Source organism: Eptesicus fuscus, chromosome 5, assembly GCF_027574615.1.
Source record: "Eptesicus fuscus isolate TK198812 chromosome 5, DD_ASM_mEF_20220401, whole genome shotgun sequence".
In the NCBI taxonomy this organism is placed as follows: Eukaryota; Metazoa; Chordata; class Mammalia; order Chiroptera; family Vespertilionidae; genus Eptesicus; species Eptesicus fuscus.
The window spans coordinates 42021172-42036844 of record NC_072477.1 but is presented as its reverse complement, the minus strand read 5'-3'; positions in this window follow the sequence as shown (position 1 = coordinate 42036844).

Here is a 15673-nt window from a genome sequence, read left to right as displayed (position 1 = left end):
AAGTTAGAACTCTTTGCAACTCTAAAAATTAAAGAAATGAAGGTTAAGACAAGATACCCATTTTACCACACTGATTGTTAAGTCAATAAATTGTTTATGGGATGAAAATCAGTGTTTTCCACCCTGGCCAGTTTGGCTCAGTAGATAGAGCGTCGTCCTACAGACTGAATTTGATTCCCATCAAGGGCACATACCTTGGCAATCAATTAATGTCTGTATCTCTCTCTCTCTCTCTCTCTCTCTCTCTCTCTCTCTCTCTCTCTCTCTCTCTCTCTCGCTCTCTCTCCCTCTCTCCCCCCCCGCTCTCACAATCTCTAAAATTCAATGGAAAAATCTCCTCAGATATTTTTGACGGATTGACAAAAAGAAATCAGTGCTTTCCTTTGACTCAGCAGACCCACTTTTAGAAATATCCCATAGAATAAAGCTCATAGATATGTAGAGAGAAAGCAGAAAATGAGAGAAGTTGCCAAACTTTTATTTTACTTAAATTGTGGAATTAAAGAACCTGTGGGATAAGATATTTTGAACCTGGTAATTATTTCCCAAGTTCCTGAGTATATAGTTGAAACTGATATACTTAGAAATTGGCAGAATCTTTACTTTGGATCCCTAATCCAGTGAGAGATATTAGGATTGGAAAACTCAGACTTCCCCCTTTTACCACACCAGAGAGCAATACTGTATCCCTGGGAGAACCATAGCAAATTAGTGTCACCATCAAAACCTTGACAGTTGCCAAAGTAATGACTTCTGTCACATCTGCAGTTTACCTGACAATTTGGCTGATGCACAATTTAGAAGAACTTGGAGAATGGATTGACAATGGCTTTAATTGCATCTGCTTTTACAGATGTTGTCTCTTACATAGCTCCTGGTATGTCACTGTCAATTTGGAAAGTGCTTCTTCATCTCAATGAAAGCAGCCATTTGCTTTCACATGGCAGGGACTGCAGAATACTTTCAACTTCTTGCCTCAGACTTATATCAGCTCCATGGTTTTTGGCTTCAGTTTTGTACTTAGTAACCTTGATCATCTCACCAACCCACAGGACACAGTCCTCGGCCTCTACACAGATGTCATCATGCTAAGAGGGCCTGGTGAGCAGGAAGGAACAGATACCCTGGTTGACTTGGTAAGACACCTGCATACTGAAGGTGGGAGATATATCTTAAGAAAAACCAGGGAACTATCACACTAGTAAAGTTTCTGAGAGTCCAGTAGTCTGAATTATGATGGATAGTTCTCCAGAATGAAAGATAAATCTCTCAATTTTATGCCCCCATATAATTTTGACAGAGATACAATACTTGATAGGACATTTTTGGAGAAGCAAAAACCTGTTAGCTTTGCATGAGGCCCAGAGAAACAGAACACTTCTCAAGCTATCCGAGGCTGCAGTGTCAGTAACGGCTGCCTAGCCTTTCTGACCAGTACATCTACTGGTAGTCAAAGAGTCTGTGGAAGATTGGGCTGTGTGGAGTCTGGGGCAAGCCCAATATAAGCAGTATGAAGGCTAATATTTCCTTACTTTAATTTCTCTGTGATAGTACCACATGATTTCTGTTGTTAATGTATTTTGAACATTTTTTTCAATTGTGTAAAATATAGATAACATAAAATTTACCATCTTAAATGTACAGTTCAGTGCCAGTAAGCACATTCACATTGTTGTGCAGCCATCATCACCTTTCATCTTCAGAACTTTTTTCATTTTGCAAAACTAAAACTGCATACTCATTAGCAATAGCTCCCCACCCCTCTCTCTCCCTAGTCCTTGGCAACTGCCATTCTACTTTCTGTCTCTATGAATTTGACTGCTCTAAAGTACACCATGGTTTAAATTTTGATATCTTTACAGTATCTTTTGCTCTGCAGAAAGTCGTCTCTCCTCATTGTTCTTTAAAAAATTTCCTGGACACCCCCTGGCCAGTTGCTAAGTGGTTAGAGCATCAGCTTGAGGACTAAAGGGTTTGTTTCCAGTTAAGGGCACATACCTTGGTTGCAGGCTCAATTCCTGGCATGTGTCAGGGTGTGTTCAGCAGATAACCAATTGATGTGTCTCTCTCACATGGATGTTTCTCTCTGTCTCTCCCTCCTTTCCACTCTCTCTAGAAATAAATGGAAAAAATATCCTCAAAATTTCCTGGACATCTCTTGTACATCTGATCTTCCAGCTTAGTTTTTGAGACAGCTTATCAAGTAACATAAACAATTCATAGGGGATTTTTGATATTACACTGAACACATTACTAAGATATAAAATTTAAGCATTATTAAAAATATAATTTATTAAAACAAGTTAAGTCTATTATAAAAAGTTATGAGACTCTAATGACTGCAAATAGAGATTTTCTTTTCTTTTCAAATAAATAATACCATACTCAGGTTAATTTTATTCAGGTGAGAGCAATTTTGTTCACATTTAACTGTTCTCAGGATGTCTTCATTATATACAGAAATATAAGAATTTTCCCTTGAAATATTAATGAACAGTATCATGGGACTTTCTGTTCCTCCAACATATGGTGTTAGTAGGGAAAAGACAGGGCCCTGGAGAGTGGGATAGACTTTAAAAACTGAGATTACAATCTCAAAATTTCAAAATAGGTTTGTATCACACAGCCTAATATCCCTATGTTTTAGCCACCTTGGACCATAAAATTATTTGACTGCCCCCAAATTCCAGGCATCATATGTCAACCAGCCACAGGGTGAGCTTTTGTCATAATGTCAAAATATAATTCAATATGGTGTGTGGTAAATAAACATTTTTTAATGGATGGCTGGGTTTTTAAAAATATATTTTTATTTGTTTCAGAGAGGAAGGAAGAGGGATAGAGAGAGCGAAACATCAATGATGAGAGAGAATCACTGATCAGCTGCCTCCTGCACGCCCCACACTGGGGATCGAGCCCGAGCCTACAACTCAGGCATCTGCCCTGACAGGGAATCAAATCTTGACCTCCTGGGTCACAAGTCGATGTTCAACCATTGAACCATGCTAGCGGGGCCATATCTTCAAGTACACTTTAAAAATCACATCTAAGACCATTCAGCTTCTAGTGTGATGTAGGATAGGGGCCTTTTCTCAGCAGAAGCATCCATTCAAACCCTACCAATTCATAAACACTATGCTGTTCACCTGAAACTAATACAAAATAATACTGAATATAAAGCATAATTGAAAAAAAAACCCTCTACCAATTCATGTATGAAATATGTCCCACTCAACTCTTCCACGCTGAGGAAAACAGCATATTTCATGTAGTGAAAGACAAGAGGGTGACCTAGGGGCCCAAACTCCCATTACAGAGCGTACCTCCGGATAAACTGAAAATATGGTCAGAGTCCTTCCTTAGATTGAGTAGTAGAGTTTGAAAACCTCTGGAATGACAATTAGATCAAAGTCCAATGCATTATAGTTATATTTTTAGAAGCATCCTGGATCCATCCACTTTAGTGATAGTTCTTTCATGTGGTCCAGAAAATTGAAAGAAGGTTTCTCTGAAGGGCATTCTAATTATACTAAATTTGAATCAACTACTATGTAAGTTGAAGTATTAAAAAAGTGTATACAACCAATTACATGCTTAACATTAAAATTTTTTTGCAATATACATTAAAAACATTCCCCACCACATTTTACAAATACAACTTACATTTATAGTTTCTAAGGTAATTTTTATCTGATTTTGATTATTTTACATATATCATAAAGAAATAGAGTTACATCCTACATGTAAAGGCTCAGTGGTTTACTCTGTTACTTATTACTAAGGATGAGACAACCAGATCTCTTGTATTCCCTAAGGTGATGTAAATTCATAAAGTCCTAAGTTTGGCATTCCAGGGCTGAAATGTGAAGTATCCAAGACAGTTGAGGGATATGTAATAAAATAAAAGGTTTGGAGAATATATGGTCCAGCTAAAGCTGTACCCCCTGTGAGTTAAATAACTAAAAAAATCAATACACAATGTTACCGACAACCAAGCTATTGCATTGTGGAGGTTTTGTGCTGAAACAGATAGTAGTAAAAGAGAATTATGTTGTTTTTCATGCATCATATCTTGCCTTCCAACCAATGGCATGATCTGGGGAATCCATAAATAATGATTTATAGCAGGACCTAAGCCTTGAAATAAAGTCGTTTGTGTTCAAGTTTGATGAACATCTTTGCCTGTTGTTATTTAAAAAGCAATAAAAGACTTCTAGACCTAAAAGATAATCATCAACATGTTAAAAGAATAAATAAGTTACAGAAACTTCATTAACTGACCATGTAAAACTTGGTCCTTTGCAGCACCTTGCAATTTAAACTGCAAGGTCAGTCAAAACAAAGGCCATTGTAATTCATGAATGATTAAAAATGGATCAGCTGTATGAAAATGGAGAGCCAAAAGAGAAAGTCCCACCCCAAGGCTGTGTTTTGAACACTTATATCTGTTTGTGCGAAGGGAATTTAGTACAGTAGTCCCCTGTTATCCACAGGGCATATGTTTCAAGGTCTCCATGGATGTCTGAAACAGCAGATAGTGCCAAACCCTACATATACTGTTTTTTCCTATGCATACATACCTATGATAAAGTTAATTTATAAATTAGGCAGAGTAAGAGATTAACAATAACTAACAGAACAATTATAACAATATACTGTAATAAAAGTTACATGAATGTGGTCTCTCTCTCCCTCTGTACTCATCCTTCTTCTTATAATGATGTGAGATGATATGATTCCTCCGTGATGACATGAAGTGAGGTGAATAATGTAGGCATTGTGACATAGTGTTAGTCTATTATAAGGGTTACTTGAACACAAGCACTTCAATACCATGACATTTGATCTGATAACGGAGACAGCTACTAAGTGACTAATGGGTGGGTAGTGTACAATTGTGGAAATGCTGTACAAAAGGATGGGTAGTGTACTAAGTGACTAATGGGTGGGTAGTGTACATGTGGAAATGCTGTACAAAAGGATGATTCATGTCTTGGGCACAGCAGAACAGGACAGCAAGAGATTTCATCATGCTACTGAGAAGAGTGTGCAATTTAAAACTTATGAACTGTTTACTTTTGGAATTTTCCATTTAATATTTTCAGACTTCGGTTGACCATGGGTAACTGAAACTGCAGAAAGCTAAACTCTAGATAATGGGTGAGAACTGTACAAAAGTTTTAGAGAGAAATTTGGCCCTATATACAAAATTTTAAATACGATGTCCTCTGATTCAACAAGGCCATTTGTAAGAATTTGGTACTCTGAAATACTGGAATGTATACAAAAATATATGTACAAAAAAAGTTCATTACTAAATATTTGTAACTAGAGGCCCGGTGCATGAAATTTGTGCACGGGGGCAGGTGTGTGTGTGTGTCCCTCAACCCAGTCTGCACCCTCTCCAATCTGGGACATCCCTCTCACAATCCAGGACTGCTAGCTCCCAACCGCTCGCCTGCCTGCCTGCCTGATTGCCCCTAACTGCTTCTGCCTGCCAGCCTGATTACCCCCTAACCACACCCCTGCCAGCCTGATTGATGCCTAACTGCTCCCCTGCTGGCCCGATTGCCCCCAACTGCCCTCCTCTGCTGGCCTGATTGCCCCCAACTGCCCTGCCCTGCAGGCCTGGGTCCCCCCCAACTGTCCTCCCCTGTAGGCCTGGTCGCCCCCAACTTCCCTCCTCTGCCAGCCCGGTTACCCCTAACTGCCTTCCTCTGCTGGCCTGATTGCCCACAACTGCCCTCCCCTGCTGGCCATCTTGTGGTGGCCATCTTATGTCCACATGGGGGTAGCCATCTTTGACCACATGGGGGCGGCCATCTTGTGTGTTGGAGTGATGGTCAATTTGCATATGACCTCTTTATTATATAGGATATTTGTGAAAGTGAAGTTGACAACCTACATGTCTAAGAATAGAGTTAAAAACATTATTGTAGATCCAGAGTGTGAATACTATGTAGCCATGAGCAAGAAGGAGTTTGATTTACATGCACTGACTTAAAAGTAACTCTGGGGTCTATTGGGGAGAAGATAGCAAGTTGCAGAGCAGCATGCATAATGTAATTTCATTTTGTAAAATAAATGTAAAAAAAGCAATCTGAATACACATGCACATGTGTGCTCATAAATAATTCAGGAAATACTATATTTACAGCAAACTGTTAAGAATGGTTAATGCTTGGGAGTGGGTGAGAGTGCTTCATTTGAATTTTTTAGGAGGTACTTTCATTACTGTTTTTTTTAAGGCAGAATTTATTTTTTGTTTCTTTTAAGAACAATGGAGCATGTTGTCAGTTAAGTTCTCTCCATCCCATCCCAAGTACAGGGATTAAAAAAGAGAGAGAGAGAGTTGATATATCCTACTGTATTTTTGGCAAAGGTTTCCATTAGGTAACACATTAAAATCACTTATCAAATAAAGATAATATGTTACTTGAAGAATTAAAATTATATATTTGTACCTATTCATATTGCTCTATTTTAAACTTAGAATATAAAGAATGCTTTTCCTTCTTCCCTAAGTTATTTCTCACTTCCTGGGTCTTCCAAGACCTACATCTGTCTCTCTCTAGATACCATTCAATTAGTGGTTCTAAAAGAAGTGGTATTTCTGGAAATTTCCATATGGGCTAGGTGAATTGAGGGGATCTAGACATACTTATGGGATCCAACAAGTGATCCAATAATTATAAAGAGACTAAAGAGCAACTATTCAGAGATCAAGGATAAATCACCAAGATGGCACTTCTGTTCCCACCCAATAACAATGCCTGTCAATCAACTTAGTACATTGTGAAAGCAACCAAAGGACTAATGGAGAGTATTAAAAGTATAAAGAATTAAGGAGAATTGCTTTGAACAGTAGCAGTTTAATTTTGGAAAACATCATTTGAATTCTTAAAAAGGGATTAAAAATAAACTCTTGAGGTATAATATACAAAAACAAAAGTACGTATTTAATAAGTGTACAGCTTATTAAATTTTTATAAACACAACACTCCCATGTAATCAGTATCCAAATTAAGAAATACTAAATCAGTATCACAGGAACTCCTTGTTTGTTTTGTTTTGTTTTGTTTTTGTGGGTTTTTTTTAGTGTCAGGTGACAGTGTATGCATGAGTTTGCTTTTGAGCTCTCTTGGAAAGGACTACATGAACACAATGTTGAATTTTTCAATCCATGAACATGGTCTATCTCTCACAAAGGGAAACTTTATTATTCAACAACTTCCCTGAGAAATGCAAGAGAATCAGGAAAAGAGTGTCTAAGTTCATCAGTTTGTCTGGGGCTCCTGAGGGTCCCTGTAGGGAGATGTTCTGCTTCACCAGACCCTCCAAAAAATAAATTTTTTACTGATCTGAAAAAAAATAGACACAATTTTGATTCATTCAAACCTGACAGCTATTGCCATTTTTTTATTTGACAATCTAAAAAAAGAGTTCATTGCTTCTGACAAAATAGTCAGGTATTGCATGTTTTAAAAATTTCTACAGCACACCAGTGTCTGTTGAAGCATACCAGTTGAAAATTGCTGCTGTAATCCAATCCCCCCTTACTTTCTCTCACATCTATGTAACTTCCTTAGTTCCCTCCTTAGTTTCAAATGTATAAAAAAGCTGCAAAACTGTTATTCTACAGAGCATTTGAGACTTTGTTCCCCCCAAATGGTGTCAGTTTGGCTCAAATAAACTCTTATAAAATTCTCTACAGGTTTAGACATTTCTTATGTTAACAGGTTGAAATCAAAGGACAGTAAGCAGTAACTCAACGCCTTAGGAAAAAATAGAGATCTCCAGTAAAGGTAACTACATGGGTAAATGTAAAAGCTAGCATTACTGTATTTTTGGTTTCTAACTCCACTTTTTATATCCTACATGATTAAAAGACAAAGGTAAAAACAATCATTATAAATCTATAGATGCATGCACAATGTATAGAGATGTAACTTGTGAAAATAATAACCAAAGGGGGAAATGGAGCTGTACAGGAGCAGAGTTTTGTGTGCTATTGAAATTAAGCTGGACTCATTTCAAACTAGATTTCTATAAATTTAGGGTGTTAATTGTAATACCATGGTAACTATTAAGAAAATATCAAAAATTATACACAAAGGGAAATGAGAGGGAATCAAATAGTACGTTACAGAAAAATTAATCACAAAAGAAGGCAATAGTGAAGAAAATGAGAAAAGGAATAAGACATACAGAAAATAAACAGCAAATGGCAGAAGTAAGTCCTTCCTTATCATTAGTTATTTTAAATATAAATGGATTAAACTGTCCAACAAAAGGCAGAGACTGGCAGAATGGATTTTTTAAAATGATCAACTACATGTTGTCTATAAGAGTCATTTTAGATCTAAGGACATGCATGGGTTGAAAGTGAAAGAATGTAAAAAAGATATTCCATGCAAACAGTAATCCAAAGAGAACTGGAGTGACTATGCTAAAATAAAATAAAAATAGACTGTTAGTCAAAACCTTTAAAAGGAGAAAAAGAAGAATATTATATATCAGTAAAAGGGTCAATTCATCAAGAATTTATAACAATTATAAACATATACACACCAAATGACAGAGTCCCAAAATATATGAAGCAAACACTGACAGAATATAAGGGAGAAATAGACTGTGCTATAGTAATAGTTGGAGACTTCAATACCTCACTTTGAATAAATAGTAGAGCATGTAAACAGAAGATCAATAGGAAACAGAATAATAATAATAATGTAACAGGACTATAAAACAACTAAGCCTATGTAACATACATATATAGGACATTCTGCCGACAACAGCAGAATACACATTCCACTCAGGTGCACAAGAAACATTCTCCAGGACAGGCCATAGATACTAGGACACAGAAAAATCTCAATAAATTTAAAAAGATGGAAAGCATTCAAAGTGTACTTTCCAAACTCAATGAAAAACACATACCTAGATAATAAAAGGAAAACTGAAACATAAAAAATATGTGGAAATTAAACATACCCTTAACAGCCAATGGGTCAGAGAAACAAATCACAAGGGAAATTACAAAATATTTAGAGACAAATGAAAATGAACCCACAACATACCAAAATGTATGAGTTGCAGTAAAAGCAGTGCTAAGAGGAAAAACCTATGCTTACATTAAAAATAAGATCTCATGGCTGCTCAGCTTCACATGCCCAGCTCAAATTGGGACCCAGGTAACAGAGACTTGGCCGACAGCAGATGCCCTCTCACTGCAACAAGACTTGATGGAGATGTCTTGCACCCATGATCCGGGGAACTGGGGTCTAGGATATCTAAATCCAGCCTAGCACCAGGAATGCTCAGGGCCTACTCAAGAAGGCAAAAAATCCTCTCCACTAATAATTATAGGGTAAAACAAGATGGTTGTTAGAGTATTAAATTTGACAGTAAAATAGTAGTCAAGTTTTCAGACTTATTTAAATTGGCCAATCAAAATAAGCAAATACTCTAGAAAAATCAATTGTACTGGACAAAAAAGCTGTTACTAAAGTGTTAACTAAAATTTTTATTGGTAGTTCATCTCATGGTAAAATTGCGTAACATATAATGAACCTAAAGCAGTCACATTTTAGTGCAAAAAAGTAAAATTTAAAAGCTATCAAGATTACAGCATAAAATTTCCAAAAGCCTCCCAATATTTAAACCAAAAAAGGAGGGATAGTAGAAGAATATCATGTAAGGAAAAATATCCTGCAAATAAATTACATCTAGAAAATTTTTACTTTAGAAAATTAACTTTCATTTGTAATGCTAACAGCAAGTCACCCAGGTAAAACATACATGGTATCAAAACAAGCCAAAGGAAAATCATTTGGGCAAAAAAATGAAAAAGGATCGCAAGTCAAATTTATAGAAAATATTCCTTTATTAACTTTTGGTCGAGAATATGTTTGTATATTTTCAGAAAACAACTCCGAGACATGTGGATTCCTGCAACAGAGAGGAATTGACAGGAGTGCTCCAGCCATGAAGTCAGAAGAGAAACAGTCCAGAGATGGAAGACGCTGACGATGCCTTGCCATACTAGCAGTCAGCAGAAATGCGTCACTGCAGATTGCCCAGGACCAAACCAGAGAGGGTCGGACCTGCAATACCACCGTTTGTCCACCATCCAGAGCTGAAATATCATTGCTGTTATGAACACATTAACAACTGCTGGACATGGAAACCGGGACTCAAAAGAACTGTTGGCCCAGAGGGAGGCTCACTACAGACTGATTCATTTGCCTCTCAGCATAACCATTATTGCTTGTCTCGTTTTCAGTCCCTATAAGTGTATTCCTAGTATCACATGAGCTCGCTAATCTAGGGGAAATGATGAACACATAGACTGAGGAACAAGAACAGCAATGATCAGACTGTCGGACCTCAGAGGGAAAGTAGGGGAGGGTTGGGACAAGGGAGATAGATCAACCAAGGGACTGGTGTGCTTGCATATGAGCCTAACCAATGATCACGGACAACAGGGGGAGGGGGGCTTGCGTGTGGGGGGGATTGGGAGGGGAACGGGGGGAGGGGCTTTGATGACAAATATGTGATACCTTAATCAATAAAGTAATTAAAAAAAATAAGATCTCAAATCAACAACCTAAATTTACAACTTAAGAAACTTGCAGCATTATTTACAGTAGCCATGATTTGGAAGCAGCCCAAATGTTCATTAGTAGATGAGTGGATAAAACAGCTATGGTACATTTACGCAATGGAATATTACTTGGCTGAAAAAAGAAGGAAATTTTACCTTTTTTGACAGCATGGATGCTAAGTGAAATAAGCCAGTTAACGAAAGACAAGTACTACCAGTATATGATTTTACTCATTTGTGGATTCTAATGAACAAACTGAACTAACAAGCAAAACAGAGACAGATTCATAGATAGAGACCAAGTGGTTTCACTGGTGAATTCTATGAAACATTAAAGAAGAATACCAATTCTTCTCAAACTCTTCCAAAAAATAGAAGGGGAAGAAACACTTTTTTAACTCATTCTATAAAGCCAGAATTATAGAATTGATACCAACTCCAGACAAAGATATCACTGGAAAGAAAACTATGGACCAGTATATAAATCTATACTAATAAAAGGGTAACATGCTAATTAGACTGGGAGACCTTCGGGACTTAGCCATGGTGGTGGGGCTGAGGCAGAGGCAGTTAGGGGCGAGCAGGCCTGCAGAGGGGGGCAGTAGGGGGTGAGCAGGCCAGCAGGGTGGGGCAGTTGGGGGCGAGCAGGCTGGCAGGGGGGTGCAGTTGGGGATGAGCAGGCCAGTGGGGGAGGCAGTTGGGGGCAAGCAGGCCGGCGGGGGGGGGCAATTGGGGGCGAGCAGGTTGGCGGGGGGGGGGGGGCGAGCAGGCCAGCAGGTAGAGTGGTTAGGGGCAATCAGGCAGGCAGGCAGGTGAGCGGTTAGGAGCTAGTGGTCCCAGATAGCAAGAGGTATGTCCGACTGCCGACAGTCAAACATCCCCTGAGGAGTCCCAGATTGGAGAGGGTGCAGGCCGGGCTGAGGGACGCCCCCTCCCCCATGCACGAATTTTGTGCATAAGGCCACTAGTATAGATATAAAAACTTTCAATAAAATATGAGCAAACCCAAGTTAACAGTATATTAAAAAGGACTATAAACAATGATCTAGTGGGATTGGTTTTTTTCACTAAGCATAATTTCTTGGAGATTCGTCCAAGTTGTTGCATGTATTCATAGTTCATTCTTTTTTATTGCTGAGTAGTATTTAATGGTATGGATGTACCACATCTTACTTAACCACTTATCTACTGAGTGACAGCTGAGTTGTTTCCAATGTTTTTGTTATTATTAATAGTTGTTATGAACATTTATTTCCAGATTTTCTATAAAACATGTTTTCAATTCTCTTGAATAAGTACCCAACATTGCAATTATTGAGTCAGACAGTTGTTTAATGTTTAGTTTTATAAGAAATTGACAAACTGTCTTCCAGAATGACTACACAATTTTTCCTACCAGCAATTTATGAGTGATGCCATTTCTCTGCATCCTCTGCAGCATTTGGTGTCACTATTTTTATTTTGGTCCTTCAGATATGTGTGTAGTGGTATCTCATGATGATTTTAATCTGCAATTTCCTAATGGCTAATGATGTTCAACATCTTTTCATGTGTATTATTTGCCATCTGTCTATTCTCTTGGGCAAAATTTCTATTTGTTCTTTTGCCTATTTTCTAATTGATTTTTGTCTTTCACTGTTGAGTTTTGAGGTCTCTATATATTGTACATACTAGTCCTTTGTCAGATTTGTGGTTTGCAGATATTTTCTCTAAGACTGTAGCTTGTCTTTTCATTTTCTTTACAGGGTCTTTCTTAGAGCAAATGTTATTAATTTTGACTAAGTCAAATTAATCAATTTTTTATATAGTTTCTTGTATAGCTTTTGGTGTCAAGTCTAAGAACTTTTTACTCAGTCCTAGGTCCTGAAGATTTTCTCCTTTTTTTTTCTTAAAGTTTTATAGACTTATATCTGTGATCCATTTTGAATTAATTTTTGTATAAGGGGTGAGGTTTAGTGTTGTTGTTGTTGTTGTTTTAACCTATGGATGTTCAATTGCTCTAGCACTATTTCTTTAAAAGAGTGTCCTTTTTCTATTGAATTGCTTTTGTATTTTGTAAAAAAATCAGCTGGGCACATATATATGGTCTATTTCTGGATTTTCTATCCTGTTCTATTGAGCTATGTGTCTATCCCTCTGTCAATACTACACAGTTTTGATTAGTGGTTATTTGTTTTTAAAGCTCTGCACTAATTCTAATGAGAACCACTGTTGGAGCTAGAAAAATGGTTCCAAGGGACTGACAAGTCCAATGATCTCGTAAAATCCAGAGAGGTGGAGTGAAAAGCAGGTTGTACTTAGAGGCAAAAGACTTGGGTTTTGCAGTCTTATTGCCTCAGGATGTGGCTGGAGGACCTGGCCAAACCTTTTAGCCTAAGCCTCAGTTTTCTCATCTAAGGAAGGTGGGTGTTAATATCTGTTTAACCTACCATTCCAGTATAAAAGGAAATATAGAGTCTGTAAAGTTTAGACTAAATCCAGTATTCAAATTAAAGGGTTATTATTTGAGGGATAAGGAAAATGAGATCCCAAGAGATTAAGGTCCTTCTCACCTTCTATTTGATTTGGTGGCATCACCAGAAACTGTCACATGTTATTTGACAATACTTCCAGAGCCCACATTCTTTCAGGTACTGTGAAAAGCCCCTGGGACACAAACACAAAAAGACATGGTCCCTGTCCTTAAGAATCTTTCTTCATAGTGGGGACATATTCCATTTTTCAAAGGTTAAGTGAATTCAAATTAAATTTATACTGAGGAATCCTTTAGAATTACAGGACCTTCCTAGGTGGATGGATACACGGAGCAATAAATCATGGTTATGACATTTCTCTAAGTCACATTCGCAGACTTTCATAAGACCGCACACTGACTTAGGTAGAGCGAAAGGAAAGAGGGAGGGTTTTCCTGGACAGAACTAAAAACACTCTGAGGTTCATATGCTTGCAACCACTTTCCAACTATTCCCATCTCCATTCCAGGATTTCTTTGCCATCTACTTATTAAAACAAAACAAAAACACCTCATCAGAAAACAACCCCCACGGAGCCAATTCAGAGTCCTATATAGTGAATAAAAAATGCATTTTGTCTAACCGAAGTGGGGCAGAACCTGTTGAAAGAGGGCATTTCCAAGGCTCAGCCTGCCTCTTCTATGTGCCCCCAGGTCTCATTTTAAAAAACGATTCCAGCCCAGGTCTGTCTGCAATGAGCTGCATGTGGAGTAGCTTTAACAGTCAGAGAAAGACTAGATGTACAACATCCCTCTAGACAGCCTGCAGTGAAGAAAATCTCACTTATTGAACAAACTGTTATTATTGAATCATTTTGAATATTAGTACATCCTATTTGGTGCATTTAGAATGCAAGGTATGAAAATAAAGCAAAACACACAACAGCAAAACACACTCCAGCACAACAAAATCAGAATCCAGTTCCTAAACGCACAGCTAGAGAGATTGGTGAGGCTCTGCTGCCCCCAGGTGGCTGAAGCCTTTCTCAGACAAAGCCACAAGTGCTCCTGCGCTGTTAAGTATTATGGTAACTTTTCGAATGATGGGAATGGATGGATGGATGGATGGATGGATGGATAGGGAGATGGGTGGATTCATTTATTTGTTCATTCAGTTAATAAAGATAGAATTTAAACTGTTTTCAAGGCACTGCCACAAGTGCTGTTGGGAAGTGGCATTTGAGATATGACATCTGAAAACCTCTATGGTCAGAGCTACCCAGTGCATTGGTCCCAAGAAAATAGTGGGAGCAAGGGCAAGTGATCTATGATGATAAAGGCAAGAATTCCCAAACATGCTATTCCCCCCAAGGCACAAATATATCTCATAGCCTATTAATTCAAACCCATTGAGAGAAAGAATATGAAGCAGGTAAACATGAGTTTTACAGATACATTAAAAGGAATGAATATAGGGAAAGTTTGAGGTGGGGACAGAGAGAGTGGGTAGAACCTTTTGCCTCACTGAAAAAAAAAAGTGAACAAACTAAAACAACAAGATACCATATTTAACATGGTTTTTCCTCAAAGATGATGACAGCCAATATTAGTAAGTCACCATACTATTGGTGGGTGTAGAAATTGGTGCAATTCATTTGATAGAGCAATTCTACAAGTAGGAACTTATTGTCCAGAATTACTTGCAGAAGTGTATAGAGGAAAGAACAGATGAAGTGACCACATGCCATTTGTTTCACCGGGATTAAATAACAGAGTCACAGACATTTAGAGCTGAGGACTTCCTTCTTAAGAATAAAAATTGTGCTGGAAGTTGCCTCTGTAGCTGTCTTACTATTCTTAGGTCTTTTTAGGACACAGTAAGCCTATATAAAATTCCCAACCTTTTAATTTCAATTGAACTCAAACATGCATTTACTGAGCACCTTGGTAAATCCAAGATTTTGGCTGGGTTGGGGAGGGTGCACTGCAGAGATAACTTAGATCTGGTTCCTAGACCTCAATGACCTTGGTCTAAAAAAGATCGACTTGTTAAAACATAAAATTCAGTTATTAAATGAAATAATGGCTATAAGATAGCATTATAGAAATAATATAAGATCCAGAAGATATAATATATTCTAAGTGGAGAGGTTAGGGAGGAGTGGATTCCTAGCAAATGTGGTATTTGAGCCTTGAAACACAACAGGATTTTAGTAGGTCTAGGAGGTCAGGAGGGGGAATAACTCTTCCTTTTGGTTGGAAGATTATGAGATGTTAACTGTTGAGAAAGTCTCTATTGAATACCAACAAGATACTGTGTTAAATAGAGAAGCATAAGAACTACTATATCCCTGAGAAAAAAAGTTATATTAAATGATGTTGTGTGATTAGGTATTGCACAATCTACAGAGTTCAGAAGTAAAGCAGAGATGCAGGCTAAACATATATTTTTGGTAGTGAATTAACCACTTGAAAAATATTTCAGTAATAGAAAGCATGAAACATAAGATATATATTATTTCTATTACTGCTCCCCCTTTCCAAGTTTCTAGATTTTGTAAAAAGTAATTGTTTTTATTTTTAATTAAATGAACAATGTACAATACACAGTATAA